This window comes from Nyctibius grandis, chromosome 4 (genome assembly GCF_013368605.1).
Source record: "Nyctibius grandis isolate bNycGra1 chromosome 4, bNycGra1.pri, whole genome shotgun sequence".
In the NCBI taxonomy this organism is placed as follows: Eukaryota; Metazoa; Chordata; class Aves; order Nyctibiiformes; family Nyctibiidae; genus Nyctibius; species Nyctibius grandis.
In genome coordinates this window covers 32535510-32559047 of record NC_090661.1, presented here as the reverse complement: position 1 = coordinate 32559047, position 23538 = coordinate 32535510, and the positions used below count along the sequence as shown (strand labels likewise).

The 23538-nt window shown below is 44.8% G+C and overlaps 1 protein-coding gene across 5 annotated transcripts in view; it reads left to right on the top strand.

Annotated features, from left to right (window-relative positions):
* Positions 1-4777: 4777 nt before the first annotated feature.
* Positions 4778-23538, top strand: part of SIPA1L1 (signal induced proliferation associated 1 like 1) — a 241315-nt gene continuing 222554 nt past the window's right edge. For 3 of the 5 annotated variants that reach the window (XM_068399041.1, XM_068399036.1, XM_068399038.1), the window contains exon 1: positions 4951-5035. The gene's annotated coding sequence lies outside the window, so the exon portion shown is untranslated. Of the gene's footprint in view, positions 4838-4950; positions 5036-23538 lie in introns of those variants that run through there. The other 2 variants (XM_068399040.1, XM_068399039.1) reach the window with 2 other exon arrangements.

Below are 23538 nucleotides of genomic sequence, written 5' to 3'. Positions count from 1 at the left end.
TCTCCACAAATGTCCCTTTTGCATTACCTTCTTCTCAGAAAAGGAAAATTTCTAATCTTCCTTCTCTTTTCCTTGCACTTTCTCCTGAGCCTGTAGTACTACAACTATGCAACACATAATGCTGAATTAGTGGGCATTGGTCTAACCAGATATGTCCTTATTCCAGGTACTGAATTAAAAACAAAACGTAACACCAAAATAATATTCTTAAGTATTCTGATGTGCAACCAAACAAAATGTGGGGCTTTTTTTTACATTAGTCAATGTTTTTAACTGTGCTTTCACTATTGAATAGGCTTTTTGATTCATAAAGTTAATGTCTATATGCAGACTTGAGACATCTTCTGAGTATGTGTTTCTCAATTTCTTTTTTGAGGATTATGTAGCCGTCTAGCTACTAAGTGGCTCCCATTAGTACAGTTTCTGGGCCTCTTCTCTATTTCAGTGCTTTGGCAGTCCACTGAAATGCAAAAGAATAATGCAGATCCTTGCAAATTATGAGAAAGAGCCTATTGACTGCAAAGCAGGACAGACAGGCTTGGCAGAAAGAAACTGCAATGTGGATGGGTGCCACTGTAAGCCCACGTACAGCTGAGAGGTCACAATTCTGACCTGTCAGACTTGACACTGATCATTTAATTTTGCACTTCCTACTTGACAAGCCCTTTGCACCAGCCTTCAGGCTCACTCACACACTTCTTCTATGCTGCTGCTTTGTCCCTAATGCTCCTGCATCCTTTCTTTCTTTTCAGATCCATTTTGAGATAAATTCTTCAGTTTTTGCTAAGTTAAATATACCAAACTCAGAAACATTTCTTTGCATTTATTGAAAAATACATTTTTCCCCACTTCTAACTAATGTGTATTTCTCATCTTGAGTTTTAATGACTTCACGCCCAATTAGTAATTACCCATGCCAATTAAATGTAACAGATTCACTTCAGGGTGAATTCTTGTAAGTTGTGAAGAGGGTTGCTTTAAAATGCCTGTCAAGTCCCTTCGAGAGTTCAAAGATGACTGTACAAGTTGCACAGAGTAATAACTGGTGAAGTCAGAGAGTGTTTATAATCTACTTCACGTCAGAAAAGGCCTGTTCATGAGTGAAAAAAAGAACACAGAAGTTATAGTTCACACAGCACTGCCTTTCCTGCCAAAGCTGGCTAAAGAAGTTACCTCTTATTCCTGCCCCCAGTGCCACACAGCAAAACTGGCCTTTTCTTATGGCAGTATAACTGTTGATGTGCTAGACACTGCATCACTTAAACGATCCGTATTAAAGACAATCCTCTAAAATCCCCAAGCCAATAACAGTAGAAAATACTCTAAGACCCTAAAAGTTTCCCCACGTATACTGACTTCCTGGGACCATGAATGAGAATATGGACCTTTTCCATATCCTGAAACTTACTGATCTTGGGCTCTAGCAAATCATCTCTACGTGAATTACTTCACCTACTTTTCTGGTGCGTTGTATATCCAAATCATAATGCTTCTTGGAAGGGTGTGCTGTGTACAAACTTTCACATGTTCATTGTTCATCAATGATAAATTATGCACTCTGTTTCAGGGTGGTTCAGATTCTTAGTCAAATTTTCCCTGTGCTTCCAGAAGCTCCGGCCAGCCCTAATCAGAAACAGTCCTAGTACTTACCCTTTCATAAAGCCAAACCTTCAGAGAGCAACATAAATGTTAATTAATTTACTCTCGCCTTGCTCCTCTGAGGTAAATAACTGTATCATTTTCCCTTTCTGTTTAAAGGAGAATATTAAAACAGAAATGAAGTGACTTGCCTATGATAACACAGCAAATTAGTGGCAGAAGGGTTGGCATTCAGAAATTCTTGGGGTTCTTGGGGCTTGTCTACACAGGGAAACCAACTGGAACGCCGACTGTACATCCTTCATTCTGTAACAGTTAGTTAAGCAGAGGCCCATGTGTGAGCGCGCTATCAAAGGGAAGAGAGTCCTTTTGTTCTGGAATTAATTGTGCGTTGTTGAGGCAAGGTAATTATTTTGGAATAAAACCCCTCTTGTCCCTCATTCTAGATCAGCCATTCTAATGACTTCCTTATATAGGTAGGAGGTAAACTCTAAATTGTCCTCCTCTCCCTGCCCCACACTAGTGAATTATTGCTTAATTATAAAGGCACAGAATTTTTTGCACTTCCACATAAAGAAAATAAACGAGTTCTGGATATCCTGAGACCTGGGAGAACATACATTGCCCCTGAGTGCTGCTGCCCCACTAACTGCAGCTCTGAATGCCATGCATGGGGAGAAAGTGGTGAGAACAGCAGCTATGCCTCATGCTGGCAGCCCCCACGCCAGGACCTCTGCGCTACCAGATGTTGACCTCTTAGACCTGGGATTCAAGGAGAGACCGTAGGGGCCTGGGAGCAGGAGCCACCTCTGGCGCTGGGCTGCAGCCAAGGGTGTGGGCCTCCACTGCGACCTCATCTCAGATAGCACGTAGGCTGGGCTGGTGCTTTGTGTCAGAGTCTCTCCCTCCCTATGTGTCCCTTCTGAATATCTCCCTCATCTTATGATCTGACACATCAGCAGTGTCTCAAGGAAGATCATAGAAACGGTTTGGGAATGTACTAGCCTTATTAACCTCATTAAAGGGTTTGCAAGCCGTGGCCTCGCTATCTGAACTCTTCTGATGAAGACAAATTCAGTAATCGCACACCACAGTTCCTGATGCTGCCATCACATCTAGCACTGTTGTGTATATCTACCTGAGGACTGTAAGCCTCTTTGGACTTCCATTTGTGAGAGTGGGGCTAGAGCTGCCAATAAAAAAACCCTTTCATTTACATAAAATATGCTGAGATTTTCAGATGGGTGATATAAGATAATGTATTTAAATACCAAAAATGTTCCTATTTGTTTTTCTGGATTGCCAGTTCCCATTTTTTTCATGCTAGAGCAGCGCTGGGATCAGTTCTTCATCCATCCAGAATGTTCCTTCTACTCAGCAAGATGAGATAGGGAGGGTTTTTGTGACCCCATAGCACCTGCAGGATTCATGACCTCAAGCTGAGGAACCTGTAAGGGAGTGATTGCTCTCTGGAAACCCACCCAGGTATTTTTACAGTACCGAACACTCTGGTATTCAAACATCAGTACTAAAGATCCATGAGGAACATCTGCAGAAGATGGCGAGCCATTTGGATCAGTGTGTAAGTCTTGTTGGTCTTTGCTGTCCCTACGTTCCTGGAAAGTGGATGGGGGTGAAGTTAACATCTCAGCAGTGGAGCAGCTGCTCACCACAGCTTGGTTGCTCTAGCTATCACCGTGCTGCATGCTGCTGGAACGTCGCCAGCCCAAATCTGAGATGTCCTAATTTCAGAGACAGTTCAGGGAATGCTTCAGTTACAGTGGTTTAACTGAGATTGTTAATGTTCTGTCAAGGCAAGGACGATAACGACAACCAACAGAGTATCCAGAAGGGGTTACCCACAGCTGATTTTGTTCAAAAGTTTGGCCGTTTGAAAACAGAGCAGTGTTCCTGCAGAATAACGGGTGATGTTGATGTATGCTCATTTTTTTTCATGTGCCTACTCATGTTGTTAATTTGTTATCTGTGGTGCATATCTAGAGAGAGAATTCAATTTAATTTGACTAGCAGTAAAAGAGCTCGATATATACTATATGTATAGTACTGGAAGGTTTTGCCTGTGTGTCAGCAACTACAGTGACCTTCTCCCTACAGGTGTCCATGCAGTGATCAAAATGAAGGAAAAAAAAAAAAGAGTATTTTAATACCAAAAGTTCTGAGAGGTGCAACACTGAAGTGTATTGGGCATGCCCCAAGGAGTCCAGTTACCAACCCTACACATACATGTCGCTGTTATGAGTGACCTTGGACCTGTACCCTGCCGTCGGCACCGGGCCACCGTGAGCCACCAGCAGGTTGCCTGAGCGCAGCCCCCCGGGGCAGACGGGCACCACAGCACAGCAGCGCGCCCAGCTCAGCCTCCAGGCTCCCGCCTCGAAACTCGCAGCGGCCCCGCGGGTGAAGCAGGGAGGGCAGGGCCGTGCGCGGCGCCGGGGGCCGGCTGGAGCGGAACGAGCTCGGCGCAGGCCGCGGTCGCCGCTAGGCCCGGCGCTTGGCCGTTGCTATAGGAACGCGCGCGGGGCCGCTCGCCCCCGCCCCTCGCCGCCGGAGCGCGGGCGGCGGGGCAGCCCCTCTCGCGAGAGCTGCGGCGGCGGCGGCGGGCGGAGCGGAGCGGGCGGCGGGGTGAGCTCATCCCGGGCGCGGGCGGGGAGCGCCGCGTAGAGCTCAGCCGAGCCGAGCCGAGCCGAGCCGCCGCGGCAACTTTGTTGGGTGAGTTGCGAGACGGAGTGCCGAGCTGGGGCGGGCGGCGGGCTCCGCTCCCTCCCACTCCTTCCTGCCGCGGAGCCGGGAGCCGCCGTGCCGCTGACCGAGGGGGTGTGTGGGTCTGCGGGTGTGCGTGGGGGGAGCGGCCCCCAGCCCCGGGGTGGCGCGGCCCCCTGCCCGCCAGCTGGGGCCGCCGTCCCGGAGTTGGCGGGGGCGAGAGGGAGGGCTGGGGGCCCGGGCGAAAGTGGCCGAAAGAGCCCCCGCAGCCTCGCACCTCCGCTGGGCGGGGGGCGCGCGCCCCCGGGGTGGCGGGAGCCCGCTGAACCGCTGCCCGGGGCGGCCCCCAGCCCTGCTGGCAGCCTCCGGCCGGGGGCGGCTCGGGCGCGGGTCCCCCCCGGAGCGAGCCGAGCCGGGTGCTATTTTCCGGATTTGTGTCTGTTTCTCCTCAGGAAAGGCAGCCCCGAGCGGGAGCAGCGCGGCCGGCGCCTCGGCGGGAGGGCGGACGGAGGCGGTGGTGAGTGGCGGCGGCCCGCTCTGCGCCGTGCCGTGCCGCGCCACTCCGCGCGGCGGCGGCTCCCCGCGCTGCCCGTCCCCTGCGGAGGCGGCGACCGCGCAGGGCGCCCTGCGGCGGGGCGCGCGCTCCCCGCGGCCCGGGGGTGGCCCGCTGCGCGCCTTCAGCGCCCCGTGAATAACTTGTCTCTTGTGCGGCGCTGTAAGTTGTACTTCAATCTTTTTCTTTTTTTTTTTTTCTTTACTTTTTATAGCCAGCGCGGGTGTAGTCGTGCTGTTTTTTTGTTCTCAGCCGGTGCTGAGACCACAGTAATGATAACAATTAGGTAATTTGGAGGCAGTGCCGGTGTGGATGTTCTGAACGCTCAGCTCATGAGTGAGGGGGTGGAGGAACAAAATATTTGCGGGTGGTTGATTTCTTCACTAGGAGCCTGGAAAAGTGGAAAAACAGGCAATGCCTTAAACTGGCCCTTATTGGGAGGGAGTAGGATATATTGGTGGAAAAGCAAGGAAGGGATGAAGAGAAGGGGATAACCTTCATCATCTGAGTTTGTTTGCTCTTCCCCCATTTTATGTTTTTTGAAGTCTTGAAACGATGTTCTCATGCTGTATTTAAAAATAACTATTATTTGCACTGGATAACTGTGATGCAGCTTCAGTTTGCTTAATGAGGAATTCACCCATTCGTGTCTAGTAAAGCAGTGATACAAAATGGGAATTGCTCAACTTAATGAAGATCTCCTTGTATAACCTTGGCTGTAACATCTGCATGTTTTAGATGGAGGGGGCTTGTTTTTTACCCAAGAAGAATACACAGGCATTTTTTGGATAATATTGCTTAAGAAATTGCTTTTTTAAATTTTGCTTGTAAAATTGCTTTTAAAAATTTTAGTGATGCTGCTTTAATGAACCCTTTACTGCATGCTGAATGAAGTGCATCTGTGAGCACGGAGCCTTAGTTGATAATACAATGCAAATTTGTTTTCAGAGTAAAGGTGTCAGATTTCATTAGGTTCCAGCTCAGTATGGATGAACCAAGATTGGTGTTTTCTTCAGAAAGCAGTCCTTTTGTGATGGAACTTTGATTGAGGGTTTGTTTTTTTTTTTTTACTGGTTAACTATGGGAATTAAGCACTAGTTTCCTTTAATTTAAGGCATGAACTGGTTTTCTAGAAGGGAAAACAGTCTCTCCCCCCTAGTTTTTGCCTGTTGTCACTGCAAGTACTAACTGGATAATAAGCATCTGTGTTTTCTCTGGTGGAGAGTTTGGTCGTTATTTATTTGTAAGGTATTGCTGGGCTAGCCTCTGTTTCCCTTCAGCTGGAGTGGTGGGAGAGACAGGTGAAAGTACTGAGGTAGACGTTTGTGGCAGTTGTAATTGCAGAGATTGATCTCTTGTGTTTCGCTGTCAAGGCTTTTATGTGTTAGGCCACCAGACGCTGTACCAGTTATTAATCCAGAAACAGTGTGGGAACTTTAGATTTTTTTTTTTCTTAGTTATAAAACCAGCTGTGTTCTATGTAGGTAAAGCTAAAAAGAGAAGTTCCACAATTGAATGTTTTATGTAAATACTGTGTCTCCTGTTTATTGATAGGGTAACTAGGGACAGAAGATTTTTTTTTTTTTCCCCCCATTTTAAGAGTGTTTATTTATGTCCAGTTGATTAAAGGATGTGCACTTGGTAGCTCAACAGTGGATTAAGAAAGTATTACTGATGCTAATAAAATGCTTAGTTTTAACATTGCTACTTGGGATAAGCATACTTAGCTTTCAGTTGTGGTTCATAGAACCTCTTAGATCATGAAGTCAGAAGCAAAATTGGATGTTGACTCTTGACTATTATAGGGCTGCAGAAAGCTGCTTCACTAAAAAGGCTGGCAGGTGTAGAGTTAGGCACTGACACAGAACTGTCAAAGGATGAAGCTCCAATAAGGAATAAAAACTTAATATGGGGACACATAATTCATAATCTCTTTTCTCTATAATAAGATGTATGATTGTCATTTCACTCATGCATAATTGGTTCTAAGTCTCAAGAGCCTTTCCCCCCTCTCACGTTTATCCAAAATGTTGTTTTAAGGTTTGGGATTAACTTTTGGATAGCTGTTGTTTTAAAAACGGTGTCCAAATGTGGCTTTCTTCCCCCCCCCGCCCCCGCCAGGTTTTCAAGGAGACTTGGTTTTATCATGCTTATAAGCATTCTGCTGCTGCCTTGAGAGCATTTTGTTATGTAGCTCTTTTTGTGCTCTCAGTTTTGTAAGTGTGTCTCAAATATATCCTTTAAAATGTCTATTTCAGAATTATTAATTCTGCTACTATGAACACATTTTTTGTTCCTGAGGTAGGACAACAAAACTTAATTTGAAGAACATAAAATACTCCCAGTTATTTTGAATTTTCGTAAGGTCATGTCCTTCCAGTTAAGGAGGATAATTTTGGAAATACATTGGGAAAATGAGAGGTAGGCTAGTAAGAGAAAGGGTTGAGGCCCAATTGAATTTCTTTTCTATTCCTCTGTTTTGTCCTATAGCATGTCTGTTGTAGAAAAGAAAAAAGCATAGTTTTCTCCATATGAGTAGTTTAATCCCTTCAGCAAGAGGGTTGCTGCAAGATATTGAGTTCTTACTGCTACTGGTTAGAAATCCTGGATACCCTACTGGGGTAACGAAGCAGAGCTTCTGCCTTCATCAAAATTTCAGTCACACAAGTTGGTTTCCCTAATGCTGACATTTCCAGAGGTTTGAATTTATTCTCATTAACCCTGTGTGTTTGGCTAGTTGGCAAACAGTTTTGATCTCTTTTTCCTTGGCTTTCTTAGCTTCAGGCAGATTCCTTTTATTCCTCAGCAGCTCCTTAATTTAAATATTTAAAAAGTCAAGATATGATTTAATTATCTGTTAATATCTTTTTATATCTTTGCTTTGTTTACTTCATTATTCATCTTTTAGATTTTTATTTCTTTATTCATTTATTCCAAAACCCATTTCTTTAACTTCTTGTTAATAAGTTATGACAGAAATACAGTGATAGTAAATGCAGTTGCTTATTTTATCAGTGTAAATATGTATATTCTAAAATTGCTAGGTGAGGCTTCTATTGATTTGGCATGTAAAATTCATCATAAGTATCTTTCTGTGAGTGAGGGGAAAAAAATGTTAATTGTTCTGTGTTTTATGTTTCCAGGGAGATACAACTTCAGTGACTTGATTTCAAGTACATCGCTCTAAATAGTCGAAGCTTTATATTTCACTGAGTTCAGTTTAACGTTGGAATGAGGACTCTCAAGCTGGATGTTTTTACAGTGGGATTTTATGGGTCTGTGAGAATTGAGATAGTCTCTATTTAATGAAAGGCAATCAATGTTTTCTGGGAGTGGAACCTTACCAGCAATGGAGGTAATGTTAACTGGAGGCACAGTTGTAAACCTACAGAATATAGCCATTGGTGAGGCTGAGTGACAATAATTTTGTGGTTTTGGCCGATTCTGATTTTTAATCCTTATGCAGCTGGCAGTGCAAGACTAACACAGTCCATAGCAGTTTTCGTGTTAGCTTTGGTAGTAGTTTTGCACTCTGAACTTTGGGAAACCCTTTAGGAGTTGCAGAGACACCAGAATTGCTTGGTTATTTAACTGTGTGTTTGAACATGAATCAGCAGATAAAATGGTTGGTTTTAGATGTCTGTCTTTGCATATGTAAAGCTAAATTATGTCATTGTCTCAGCCTCTTTTGATTTTGAATTCTGTGGCACCAGTTTGCTGGCTGGGTTGTTTGATGTAGATTCTGCCACTCTTTTATGTTAAGTGTTAAGTGAGACTAAACATTTACAAGTCTTTGTTTTCTTTATGGAAGCATGTTTTAAAGTGCACTTCATTTGAATGTGGCGACATAACACTTTTCATAATCTTGATAGCTGGTGAATTGTATGATCGCTAACCGAGTATTCATCAGTGTTATTTCAGAGGTCTGAGTCTGTAAGTGGATCCTCTCTTGCAAACCCGTGTTTGATTAGTAGGTTCAAAATCAATCGTGGTTTCATCTGTTTGTACTACTTAATCTCGTGTCGGATGCTGCAGTGCAATAGTAGTAGCTCTTGCTCCCTGCGCAGGGGATCGATGTCTGTTTTGAAGAGGGAGATCAAGTTCCTGACAAACGCACAGCTCTATAGAACAACTTTTCTGAATGTGGGTTATTTAAAAACATAATACAGAAGGGAGAGTTGTTACTGGGAATAGTGGTTCATGCTTAGGCCTGAGAGGCACATTAAATTTTTTCTTGATGTTTTAATACTCTTTTGCCTTTGGTCCCAGGCTCTGTAGAAAGGGAAGAATGCTTTTGTCAGATGGATGCCATTAAAGATTAGTGAAGTGCTTTTTGAAGACCAAGTTTTATTTCATAAGTTGTCAAAATTTAAATAAACTACTGGCATAAAGCATATAGTTGTTTTAAAGTTGGATTGTTCTTCATGGTTCCTTATGGTTTACCTTCAGTGCTCAAAAACCTTTTGGTGGTGGTGATTTCAATTTTTCTGTTTACCTTTTGAGGTAACAATTTTTTTACCTCAAAATACTCATTTAGGCCTTGGAGAGACTGGGTTTTACTGCAGCTGTGAGAGAAACATGCTGATATTGAACTTCTGCATTAACATGGGCTTTTATCTTAGTGAAAGCATTTCAAGTTAACCCTGAAATATGTTATTTTTCCTAATTGATGATGTTACAGTGGGTTAAAAACCTCAACTAGCCAAAATCAGCAGAGAACAAGCTCTTATTCCAGGCTGCTGGAAAGCATGGGTCAGAAGTTGAGCATAACTTAGAGAAAAGTTGCCTGTTGAGTCTGCTTGGGAGACTTAGTTATGTTTAACATACTTGGCTGGTATTATTTTGTGAATTTTCATGCTTTCTTTTCTGGGTGGGGGAAATTGCCAAGCATCTTCCTTTGCGCTGTAGCCTGCCTTGCTGTCCGTCTCTGTGCAGTGATGGTGGGGTTCCAGGAGGTGCCAAGGGCTGCTTTTGTAGCACAGCTCCGCTCCCTGAATTTCTCGAGTCAGGATGGATTTTACAGCACTGTCAGCTAAATCAATTGTCTTTTGACCTTTGAATTCAAATGACAGGCTTATTGTATGCTGATGTGATGTGAAATAGGATTAATACAGAACTTTTTTTTTTAATAGTGGCAGATAATATCTGTAAAACAACTGCTGTGGTAGCAGAACTTTCTGTATGCTAGTTGTTCACATCAGCAGCTCTGATAGATATCTTGGGTTTTCTTGGTGGTGGTAATACAGACAGCTCTCTCTAAAGAGGTAACACACACTTTTAAACACCTACATTTGTTGGTTTGTTGATTCGACCAAAAGTTGCATAGCCCCAGAAACATTTTTACATTTTTCTTGGAACTTTTTGAAATTATCGAAATTGTATTTTTATATTGCCTGTTTTTTTTTTGGTCTTATAATAAGCTCCCGGTCTTACTTCACGCTTACTCAAAATCATAACTGTACTTCATACTGTCTTATGAAGTATTCGGTACAGATCCATGACGATTGCTGTTTTACAAGAGATTATAATTTTCTGATTTATAACTTTTTTCCTCTTTTCTGGTTCAAAGAGTGCTGTTTTCCTTCATCTAATTTCAATAGTATTATTTGTGTGTTTGGCTTTGTCACTTGGTTTTACACTAGCAAATAATTTGGCAAGGTAGAAGTGGATCTCTGGCTAAAGGTGGGGGCAGCAAGTCTCCCAGATCTACACTGATTGTATTTAAGTAATTTTACTTCGGACAGAATGTAGTCTGGTCTCCTAAACTGGATGTCCCCAACACAGATGTGGTTTGTTGGTTTGGACCATTGTGACCATTAAGGGTTGGGCCACATTTGGCGAACTTCTGGGAAGGATTTCTGACTTAGTTTCCTCTAGGAGAAATCCAGTTTATGCACACCAAGACGACTATAAAAATTAAAGTAAATCATTATGAGGGTGGTTAAGCATTGAACAGACCACCCCAGAGTGACCGGCGAATCTCCATCCTTGGAGACTTTTGAAGCTTGACAGGACAAAGCCATGAGTAACTCGAGGCAATGTGGAAGTCAGCCCTGCTCAGAGCAGGAGGTTGGGCTCCTGGGTTAAACCGCTCTGTGCTCTGCAGGCTGCTAGCCGGTGATAGCTGGAGGGCCTTCGCAAAGGCCGCTGCTGTTCAAAATGCTGATGTAGATGCAGTTTAAACAACTTCTAAAAATCAAGACCGTCCTTGTAGCAAAATATTTTTTTTGGTATTTTTTTTTTTCTAATGTGAAACAGTTTTTCTTTGGTATCCAGCCCACTTCATGTCTGTTGCTTGGGTAGCAGCACTACCACTGGTGTCAGTTTATCACGGCTTCCTGGTGCCGACTCTCAGGTTGCAAACCTGCAACAGGAAACCCGATTTCCTTTGTCCTTTGTCTGTGGGCACACAAGAAAGGGGGGGGATTTGTTTACTTGTTTTCCCACAAGAGGCCAATGTAAAAGGAAATGTACACATCTTGAGCGTTTGTGTTTTGGCAGGGCCAGAGCACAAATTTACTCTTGCTGAAGAACTGTGTCAAAAATCAGACTTTTTTTTTTCTTTTTTTTTTTTCCTTCACACTTCTGCCATGTAACATGACTTAGTCTACATGTTTTTAAAAAAAAAAAGAGACAATGGGTGATGAAGCTCAAACAGCAGGCTTAACCATGGTACTGTTACACAAAAGTCATTAGAGTTCCTATCACTGAACTATTTAAAGATCTCTTCTTTTTGTTTTTGTGGACAAGGCTTCTTTCTTCACTTTCTGAATTACCAATCTTATTTTTTTTTAATATTTTAAAAACGAAAATGTTCGATACTATTTTGGGAATATTGTTGCATGTGTCAAATAGAAGACAATACTAGACCCCACCAAAAAAATCTTAGAGGGCCTTCCCTGCTTCTGCTGGGTGCAGTTGAGATTTCTACCACTGCATTTGTTTTCAAATCAGAAGGGGTGAAATTGTATTTTATGCTTTCAGTCCATGCAGGACTGCATAATTATGCAGAAGAAAGTTATGGTTTAACATTCTCATACTTCATAAATGAACACATCCTTGTGAATGACATGATACTGGCACTGATCTTCTACTTTGCAAATGTGTGTAACAGCTTGTTGCGTGAATCGTAATAAACTAGTTCAATAGACCGCACTGCATTGATTGTACAGCAGCTGGAATGAAGATGAAACCTGATGCCTTCCCCCAGCTTTTCCTAAAGCATTTAGAAGTGAGAAAAGAAAGGAGACACTTATGTAAAAGCTATTTACGTAGTTTGTCCTTTCCTTGGATGTGTTTTTCTTCACTCTTACCCTTCTTTTGCCCTGCTTTTGCGGTCTTTGAAGAAGGCGATGTCAAGGCAGTCATGGAATTGTACTTGACATACCTCTGGAAATTCCCATGATGTCCCAGATCTACTATTGTTTATTGCATTGCCATACAGAGAGACCGTAGGAGAATCTTGGCTAGGATGTCTTTGTTAATATAAACAAGAGGAAAATGCTAATATAATCTTAAAACATACCATTTGTTCAGAATGGGAAAGGCCCTTTTGGGACTTTGAGTTCTCTGGGTTTTTAGGGCATGTCTGTGCAGTGGAATGAATGGCCATTGGTACTCTGGAGTACTGCCTGACACAGGCACTTCCACTCTACAATTTGAGCTGTGGGAGCAGCTCTGTGGAATAATTTGAGAGCCGTAAGTTAATTCGTGCATTGTTATACAATTGCCTCCCTATCTAGGCAAAGCCAGATCTGCAGAGCTACATAGGGTTTTTTAATCGTGTATTAAAATTGTCAGGACTTTTAAAATTTTAATCCGGTACTATTGTACTTTTATTTTCAGCCAGAATTTTTTTAAGGTTAATTAATATGCTAGATAACACTTGAGACCAGGAGAGGTTATCTGTCTCCAAACAGCAGCATTAGAATTGGGTGTGAACATGCAACAGTGTGCTGTATATTCCAGATTTAATCACTTGTATATGTAGTGTTGATGCAGTAGAGACTTTCAAATTTGTTGGTAATTTAAAGCACATCTCCAGTAAAACAAAGGTATGATAATAAGCAGTAATTAAATGTTGCGAAGGGTGCTCATCACTGTTATTTTAACGGTAGTTAGTCATTATCTGCTGATTGCTGTCATCATTAAATCTCAGTTTTTTAGTATGTAAGTCAGTGCTTACATACCTGAGCAGCTGAACTGAGGTTTTCCCTTCTTGTGTTGTTGAAGTATCTTTTTGTTTCTGGATCTTAAGTGTAATGACTTGCCTCAGACTGCCAACAACTTTATGCCTGCCGAGGGCAAGAGTGCAAGTGTTGTGAATGTGCTCTTTAACTAGGAGACACAATGCATCGCTTCTGAAAATTGGGGCGGAGGGAACAGTCAGTTTAATGCAGAACAACTTAGCAGTTGGGCACAGCTGGCCACATGAAAAATAATCGTATGCAAGGTAAACATCCTGTCTTGTAAAAGTACAAAATGCCCAGAGATAGAAAATGTCTGAAGTGCTGGGAAAGGGGGGAGACTTTTGCTGTTCCTTATTTTTTGTAAACTTGCACTTTGCTTAATTATAAAAAACCCAAACCAATTTATAGTAGTTGCCAAATATTCCCAAGTATGATGCAGTCTGACTTAAGGTAACGGGTTTCTTCAGGTTCTTGAGGCAGGGGATTAGGTGACTTGGGGCCTCACAAATTGATATAAAGACAAGCCTCACAAATTGATATATTGAGAGAAATTAAGGAGCAGTTTAAGAAGGAATTTGTAGATAAAATCCTCATTTCATCTTTCAGTTACGTGTAATAGGAAGAGGTAATTAGAATTAACAAGGGTCAAACTTGAAGAAATAATTGATGAAATGGAGAGCTAGTGGGCAGGTTTAAAATAAAGCAGCACTTTGATCACCTGTTTGTTTGGAACAGATTGGAAGATAGCGTTGTTAACATTAGAGAAGCTGGAGAGGGTAATAACAATAAGAATTGTTAGATCATTGACTGTTCAGACAGAAAAAGTTGGGTTCAGATGAGGAGGAATTGTAAATGATTGCAGTGCTGTTTGCCTTAAAGTTGTCAGTTTGTCTAATGTGGAGGACTAAAAGGTATCTGGGAGAACAATGAGCTTCCATTTGACATGGCATTAAAGCATCCAGAATAAGCACGACTAGTACTTACTTTTTGGTAGATAACAGTACTGAAGAAGCGATTTTTTGAGTTGTGTTTAAATACTGCAGCTGAAACTGTATGAACAAGTGAATTGTACCTTCTCTTTCTCCCTCCCTCTTTTTCCTGAGCGTTACAATTTAGAAAAGAAGGGTCCAAAGATGTCTGTGATTTTTCTAGCTTTAAAAGTGAAAGAAGAATTGAAGATCTGTTTGAAAGGGGGTGGGAGAAGAATCAGCATAACTCTATATAGATGAAGCTAGATGCTTAAAATTGTGACTAGTTTCCTAAATTTGAATCCTGCTTTCCTCCACTATGACTAGCTTTTTTCCCAGGTATTGTCAGAAAACATGGCTAGAATTAATTCTTACTTGAAACTTAGCTACAAATTAGAACTTTATTGCTTGTAACAGGTAAGTACATGAGGATAGCATAGACAGTGTACCTGATTGTGTGGTCTTTCATATTCACTTTTTTACATGGGGAAAGAAAAGGGCTTGTGGAACAGTGCTGCTCTATTTCAGTAACATTTTACAGGTGACAATAAAAACTCTTGGCTCTATGACAGCGTGTGGGTGTTATGTGCTTGCAGGTAAAGTCATTTAATGGTAGCATTTAATAATGCTTTTGAAAATGAAGTAATTGTATGCATAGTATAATGCAGAATACCCTTAAATAGTGGTTGGTTTCTGCATTACACTATTTTATTGTTGCTGTTAAAGGAGGTACAAAAACCTTTCCATGTTAGAGGTTCAAAGCAATTTTGCCAGGTAGAAAAATTGTCTTTCCAAAGGTGGTGGGTTTGTTCTTTTTGAATCTTGTGGTAGTGTGCTGAGTGACTGTTCTGTTTACACTGAGTTTCTGACTTAAAATGTTAATAGGAGTAGCTATCTTGTTTGCTGTAACCCTTCTTTGTTATCACCTTAGTACTTAGCTGAGATGCCAAAAGCTCTTGAAACATATGGAAACTTCAGTTAGGTTAGTCACTTGAATACTGGCTCCCTGGGCTGCAAGGCAATGTGTTATGCTATCCCTGTGCTCAAAATTTGGAATCAAAGACTTAAGATACTATTGAAGTGCCACTGCTGTTCAGTTTATAACCATGTTAATATAGTGCTGAATGTCAGTAAGATGAACATATGCAATATTAATAAAACTACTTATGAAATTGAGCTGTTGTCATTATCTCATTGAATAGTAGTACTGAAAAGTTGCTTGACTCTTCCCCAGAAGAAAGATAATTGAGAAGGGTTTACAGTGTGTCCCTTGAGCCATAGCCGTCCCTTGTGGGCACAGATCATCTGGTCTCAGTCACCTCTTCTTTCTGAGACACTAGGTGGTCAGAAGCCTGGTTGCAGGGGGAGGGACTGTTTTAATAGCAGTATTCAGCTTTGAGAGTACTCTCTTAGCGGGGCCTTTTCTTGTCTTGTGAACAAAAACCAGTTGTCCCAGTCTCATGATGACATGTGAGGAGCAGGCTCTTGCTTCCTGTAAAGTCAATATGATCTGATCTCCTTTTCTGTATCTGAAAGGCTGCTGGGAAAGAAGGGGTGTGCGTGGGGAAGGTTCTGAAAGTTGTTTCTACTGGTGGCAGAAACAATTACTTTTGGGATGGAGTTTGATTTCCTTACACCCACCAGCTTAGTTTTAGACAATACTACCTGACTGGATTAAAAAATAAAAAAAAGTGAATCAAGCAGGATAATTACAACATTGACAATAGGTAAGTATTTTATACTTGTGTCCGTACTTTCATGGACTGGTAAGGGCCAGAGCCCGCATCTGACATCTTAGGCAAAATACGGAATCATCTGTAATAGCTGATGTGGTGCAGCATAGTTGCGTGATCATTGTGCTGCTCTGCATTGAGTGCAATTGACTTCACTCATTTGTGGGTACTAATGAGATTGTATTTTGATGTGACGGTACTGTAATATCAGTGCCTCACATTCGCTCATTAATTTACCTCATTGACTTTGTGAAATAAGGAAATGTAGATGCCCTTGAGCAAGCCATTTTAACGTGCACATGAGAAATCTGTAATAGGTTCAGAGCAGAAGCTGCCTTGGGCTTTAGATTTCATCTTACCGTGGACGAATTTATTCATAACTAGCTGTAAAGCTGCACTGGAGACTCTTCAGCCAGCCCTGAGGAATCTAGTGGCTATGTCCGCGCTTGTTTGCAGATTGTTTTCTGCTCTGAAGAGTGGCTCTTAGCCTCATGGGATCTCCTGCACATCGATATTTGTTAGTAAACTTGAACAAAACCATGCTGGAGAATGTGATAACAGTTTACTGGCATGGACAGTCGGCAGCAGCGACGGCAGCGGCGGCAGCGACTGAGGTGAGCGCGGGGCGAGGGTGAGATCGGGCGGTTTCTGTGCTCTGGGCCCCCCTGAGCAGCAGCCCCGAGACCCGGAAGTTCCCGGCAACGAATCAGGAGAGGAGGGGGTGTAGCACCACCCCCCGTTGATAGGGTGATAAAAAGCGTCTGGGAGGGCAGGGTCCCTGCCCAGAGGGGAGAGGGGGAGTAAGCAGTGACTGTGTGTGTCCCAGGGTGGGGGAGGCCACAGCTGTTTGCAGCTCGTTGGGGAGGGCGCTGACTCTCTCCCAGTGCACAAGGCAAGGAAGGCGCCAAGGAGCTGTGAATCTTCTGCTGTCAGTCGGCAGCAGCGGCGGCAGCGATAGCGACTGAGGTGAGTGTGGGCGAGGGTGAGATTGGGCTGTACCGGGCAGGTTCCGTACTCGGGGCCACCTGAGCAGCAGCCTCTGAGTCCCGTCCCAGGAGAGGAGGGGGCGTAGCCGGAGGCACCGTGGGAGATTTGAAGGGTCCCCCTGGGGAGCGCGAGCGACCCGGAGCGTGGTGAACAGGAGCGCGCAAACAGAGACGTGGCAGTTTGCGCAGCAGTTCTCGCAGGCAGGGCGGCGAGCAGAGTAGGCGGGCAGGCAGGTATGGTTTCCACTCGGCGGGGCCCTAAGTCCCTTGCGGGTGCCAGAAAAGACATGGCAACCCAAACGGACCTGCCGCGGAAGCATGCGGAGGTGCAGGTGACAGGCTGCAGGGAGTGCCAGAGCCTGGCCCTGGCACTCGAGGGTAACGGAGACCTCACCTGTGTGAGGTGCGAACAGGTCGACGACCTGATCTCCTTGGTGGCCCAGCTCAAGGAGGAGGTGGAAAGGTTAAGGAGTGCAAGAGCATCCCAGGAAGAGGATGGCAGGCAGTGCTGTTCCCTGCCTGTCCTGGGGAAAACGGACAGGCCTAATGCTCCCTGGGTAGTGGAGGATCCTCTTCCTCCTCCACAAGGAGCAGGAGGAGACCTAGGGGATGGGGGGGAATGGAGGCAGGTCCCTGCTCGGGGTGGCAGGCGAATCCCATCCCGACCTTCCTCCCCTCCCCAAGTCCCCCTGCAGAATAGGTATGAGGTGCTAGAGCCCGAGCGTCTTCCTGAGTGTCAGGAAGACACAAATCTAGGTGAAAGACCCTCTACGGGGCTATGTAAACAGAAGCAACCAAGTAAGAGGGTTGCAACCAGCTCCAAAAAGGAGAAAAGAAAAGTAATTGTTACAGGTGACTCCCTGCTAAGGGGAACGGAGGGCCCCATATGCAGGCCAGACCTGACTCACAGGGAAGTCTGCTGCCTCCCTGGGGCTCGGGTAAGGGATGTTGCCAGGAGGATTCCTCAACTGGTGAGGCCCTCTAACTACTACCTACTATTAGTATTCCAGGTGGGTAGGGATGAGATTGAAGAGAGAAGTGCCAGGGCAATCAAAAGGGACTTCAGGGCCCTGGGGCGTTTGGTAAAGGGGGTAGGTGCGCAGGTGATATTCTCTTCAATTCCTTTGGTATTTGGTGAAAATAGGGAAAAGACTATGAAAGTACAACAGATTAATCTGTGGCTAAGAGACTGGTGCTGTAGGTGGGATTTTGGGTTTGTTGACCAGGAGGCAGCTTTCATGGCACCGGGTCTGCTTATGCCGGATGGGGAACAGCTGAATCAGAAGGGGAAAAGGGTTATGGCCCAGAAGTTGGCAGGGCTGATCAAGAGGTCTTTAAACTAGGTTCGATGGGGGAGGGGGATAAGACCAGGGCAGCCACAAATGAACCTAGGGGTGACAGGCCTGCATTGGGGGCAAAGCCGCTAGCCCAGCTGAAGTGTGTTTACACCAATGCACGCAGTATGGGCAACAAACAGGAAGAGCTAGAAGCCACTGTACAGCAGGAAGGTTATGATGTGGTTGCCATCACAGAAACAGGGTGGGATGACTCTCATGACTGGAGTGCAACTATGGATGGCTATAAGCTCTTTAAGAGGGACAGGCGAAGCAGGAGAGGCGGTGGGGTAGCGCTATATGTTAGGGAGTGCTTGGACTGTGTTGAAATTGAGGAAGATGGTGAGGATGACAAGGTTGAACGTTTATGGGTGAAGATCAGGGGGAAGGTCGGCAGGGTGGACATTACGGTGGGAGTCTGTTATAGACCACCCAACCAGGATGAGCAGGCGGATGAGGCGTTTTACAAGCGGCTGTCAGAAGCTGCCCGGTCGCCGGCCCTTGTACTCGTGGGCGACTTCAACTTGCCGGATGTCTGCTGGAAATACAACATGGCAGAGAGGAAGCAATCTAGGAGGTTCCTCGAATGTGTGGAGGACAACTTCCTCATGCAAGTGGTAAATGAGCCCACTAGAGGAGGGGCCCTGCTTGACCTGTTGTTTGTGAACAGAGAAGGACTAGTGGGAGATGTGAGGGTCGGTGGCCGTCTTGGAAGTAGCGACCATGAAATGTTAAGAGTTTTCTATAGTGGGGGAAGTAAGGAGGGGCAAGAGTAGAACTCCTGCCTTAGATTTCCGGCGGGCAGACTTTAGCCTGTTTAAGAGGCTGGTGGACCGAGTCCCTTGGGAATCGGTCCTGAAGGGCAAAGGAGTCCAGGAAGGCTGGACATGCTTCAAAAGGGAATTGCTAAATATTCAGGAGCAGGCTGTCCCAGTGTGTAGGAAGACAAGCCGTCGGGGAAAAAGACCGGCCTGGTTAAACAGAGAACTTAGGCTAGAACTTAAGGAAAAAAAGAGAGCCTATTTGCTCTGGAAGAAGGGTCGGGTAATTTGGGAGGTCTATAGGGACGTGGCCAGGTCGTGTAAGGAGAAGATTAGAAGGGCCAAAGCTCAATTAGAGCTCGATTTGGCTGCTACAGTCAAAGATAACAAAAAAAGCTTTTACAGATACATCAACAGCAAAAGGAGGGTCAAGGAGAGCCTCCACCACTTGCTGAATGAGGAGGGTAGTGTAGTGTCAGGGGATGAGGAAAAGGCAGAGGTGCTCAATGCCTTCTTTGCCTCGGTCTTTAATGTCAAGACCGGTTGTCCTCAGGAGACTCGGCCCCCAGAGCCAGAAGTTAGGGACGGGGGGCTGTGTGAACCTCCCATGATCCAGGAGGAGACGGTTAGTGACCTGCTGTGCCAGTTGGACACCCACAAGGCTATGGGCCCGGATGGGATTCACCCCAGAGTAATGAAGGAACTGGCAGATGAACTTGCCAAACCACTCTCGATTATCTACTGGCAGTCCTGGTTAACTGGAGAAGTTCCAGCTGACTGGAAATTAGCAAATGTAACGCCCATCTACAAGAAGGGTCGGAAGGACGATGCAGGGAACTATAGGCCTGTCAGCCTGACCTCGGTGCCAGGCAAGGTGATGGAACAGATCATCCTGAGTGCCATTACACGGCACATGCAGGACAATCGGGGCATCGGGGCCAGCCAACATGGATTCATGAAAGGCAGGTCCTGCTTGACCAACCTGGTCTCCTTCTATGACCAAGTGACCCGCTTAGTAGATGAGGACAGGGCTGTGGATGTAGGCTATCTAGACTTCAGTAAGGCATTTGACACTGTCTCCCACAGCATCCTCCTAGACAAACTGGCTGCCCGGGGCTTGGATGGGTGGACTCTTCGATGGGTTAAAAACTGGCTGGATGGCTGAGCCCAGAGAGTGGTGGTGAATGGGGCAAAGTCCAGCTGGCGGCCGGTCACTAGCGGTGTTCCCCAGGGCTCAGTTCTGGGGCCGGTGCTGTTCAATATCTTTATAGATGATCTAGACATAGGGATTGAGTGCACCCTCAGTAAATTTGCAGATGACACCAAGCTGGGTGGGAGTGTCGATCTGCTGGAGGGTAGGAAGGCCCTACAGAGGGATTTGGACAGGTTAGATAGATGGGCCGAGACCAACGGCATGAGGTTCAACAAGAACAAGTGCCGGGTCTTACACTTTGGCCACAACAACCCCATGCAGCTCTACAGGCTGGGGGAAGAGTGGTTAGAAAGCGGCCCGGCAGAAAGAGACCTGGGGGTGCTGATCGACAGCCGGCTAAACATGAGCCAGCAGTGTGCCCAGGTGTCCAAGAAGGCCAATGGCATCCTGGCCTCTATTAGGAATAGTGTAGCCAGCCGGTCTAGGGAAGTGATTGTCCCTCTGTACTCGGCACTGGTGAGGCCGCATCGTGAGTACTGTGTCCAGTTCTGGGCCCCGCACTTCAAGAAAGATGTTGAGGTGTTGGAGCGAGTCCAGAGGAGGGCGACCAAGCTGGTGAAGGGTCTGGAGGGTCTGACCTACGAGGAATGGCTCAGGAGCTGGGGTTGTTTAGCCTGGAGAAGAGGAGGCTCCGAGGTGACCTTATTGCAGTCTACAACTACCTGAAGGGAGGTTGTAGTGAAGTGGGAGTTGGCCTCTTCTCCCGGGCAACTAGCGATAGGACAAGAGGACACAGCCTCAAGCTTCGCCAGGGGAGGTTCAGGTTGGACATCAGGAAGAATTTCTTTTCAGAAAGGGTTATTAGACATTGGAATGGGCTGCCCAGGGAGGTGGTGGAGTCACCATCTCTGGATGTGTTTAAGAAAAGACTGGACATGGCACTTAGTGCCATGGTCTAGTTGACAGGGTGGTGTAGGGGCAACGGTTGGACTCGATGATCCCTGAGGTCTCTTCCAACCTGATTGATTCTGTGACAGTTTGGATTAGTGGTCAAACCTGTGCCCTGGCCTTACTTTATTTATTATTATCTCTTTAACTCATAGTGTCTACATGGCACAGTGCAACACTGGGCTGAGTTTGTAGCCTGCGTCTGGATAGCATTTAATAGCAGTAGCATAGGATTGCATGTGAGCTAACTAACTTTCCCTTCAGTGGGTCTTACTAAGCTCAAGGACAGCATTGTGCTATTGTGGCTGTCATGGTTCTGGTGTTAGTCCAGTGGTTTAGCTCAAAGGTCAGAAGATCAGTGGTGCCAGCATAATAACTGGCATGCCACAAATTAAAGTAATACTGGAACAGATTGCTTTGGATTTCAGTTGCCTGCTAGAGATCCCTGTCTTAGTGAAGTCATGCATTTTGACCTGTCACAACAGAGAGTGAGACGGTCTATAAAATTGTGAAAAGAATGAAAACAGACTACACACAAAACGAGTAAATAAAATGTGTAGAAATTGTGAAATCAAAGGACACTAAAATATATTTTCAAGTATTCCTTTATACCTGGATTAATATTGGTATGGGCTCTCAAGTCGTATTCAGTAAGAATTGTTTTCAAAAGTTAAGTGTGAAGTATTGCCTGGCTGTACTTCAGAGAATGTCTCTGCTGACACTATGCCCTGCGAGGGTTGGCCAACGTGCCTCATGTCGTCACTCTTGCAGTTTTCCAGTTTTCGTTTTCATCTAGTTCTAGCAAATGCATGGGTAGTGTTCTTTAGCTCAGAGCTAGCTCGAGTATCTGTGCTGCGTGGCAGTCACTGCTGAGGTTGCACAGTTGCTGTGTCCTAGATTTCTCATAACAGGTTTGAGGCAAGGTTGCCCTCAAAGTTTTTAGTTTCCTGTGGAAGCCACCTTGTGTGGTTATGCTCTGTGTGTGCCTGCCTGTTTGCTTTTCTCCTCGCTTGACACTTCTTCCTTCTCCCCAATCTGCTAAATGTTTTGAGTTCAACGGCGACTGTTCGAGCCACTTATGCACACCTAGAGTTCAACAGGATTTGTATAAAAAGACTAACAGGTGGGTGAGATTGAGTCCCAGCGGTGTCGAGAGCTGCAGCGTGCACAAGGATGATGTTCGTCACCAGAGAAGCTGTGTGATAAACAGAGTTTCATGGTAGAAACTTCAGCTGGAGCTATCAAATCTGGTCAAGTATGAGCGAGAGATTTGAAAGTACCAGGCTTTGTTAGTTCGTGTAACTAGTTGTTCTGCATAGATTTCTGTCAAGTCTTCCTTCCAAAAAATAAAGTGCAGAAGACAAAATGCAATAGGAGCCTGTGGTGATATCTGTATTTAGACTGCTTAATAGTTTCTGCTGTTAAGTGTACTATGAGCTTTTTTCTTTTTTTTTTTTCACCCTTCTTTCCATAATTGTTCACACTACTATTGTGTGAGCAGCTTTTGTGGTTTTTTTTGGTGGAGGAAATCACTTTGTATTGGGGAAACGTCTCCTCCCCCCACCCCCCAAGTATAACTGTTTCTGATGAAAAATGGAACATTGATTACCAGTAGCTTTGTCATACCAGCTTTTCTTGAGAAGAATCTTGTTCCAAGTGCTACTGAGATGTGTGAATATTTTAAGGTCAGGCTCATGCCGCAAACTTCTGCGAACACCTGGGATCCATCAGAGGGGCACAAACACGAATGGGATCCAGCCTTCTCACAGTCCTACCAATTCACTGTCACTGGATACTCATGGCTTCCCCTCGGCTGCCTGTTGCTTACTGGCAAGTATGTTGTAAGGCTTTGTTGAAAGGAAGTGATGTGATGAGTGTGAAAGTTCTTGTTCTTGATTTTTGCTGGTCTACCCAGTTAAAACTTTAGCATTTTTCTTGTCCAGATTCTTCCTGTTTGAGAAGCCAAGCAGGTTCATTTGGTACCTCCTTAAGGGATGCAGAAGCTAATTGTTCTGAGTCTCACTGGACAGGTGGTAGGGGAGACCATCCAAAGAGGACATTGTGACTTTGAGAAAAGATTGTATCTTTTGCATTTGTAATGCTTTTGAATGTTGGACAATAAGGCTGCAGGTAAAACAGGATTTGTAATGATTTATTTTTAAACTTGGGATTGATTACAAGGCAGGTTTGCAATGTGACATCTGTCCCTTTTGAGAGGCAAAACAAAGTGTTTATAAACATCTGAGAGGGGAAAGTCTTTGAATAAGCTGCATATTGACAGCAGCACCGTGTGAAGCAGTAACTGGGCCAGACTTCCCTTCCTGCCTCTCAACCCTGCATTTCATCCTCTCGATCTCAGCAACTGCCATATGATGTGCAGTCTGGGCTCAGTAAACTGTTGTCTCCCTTCCCATTGCTCCTGACAGTAGAGGTGTTTGATCCCTCTTCCTTTCAAGAGTTGAGGATACTGGTCTCTGCACTTGCACTATTTGCAAGGCCTAATACTAGACCATAATGATTCACGAGTCCTCTAGGATAATAACTTTTCATTTTTTTTTTTGGCTGCTATGATAATACAGTTTTGCAGTTTAGG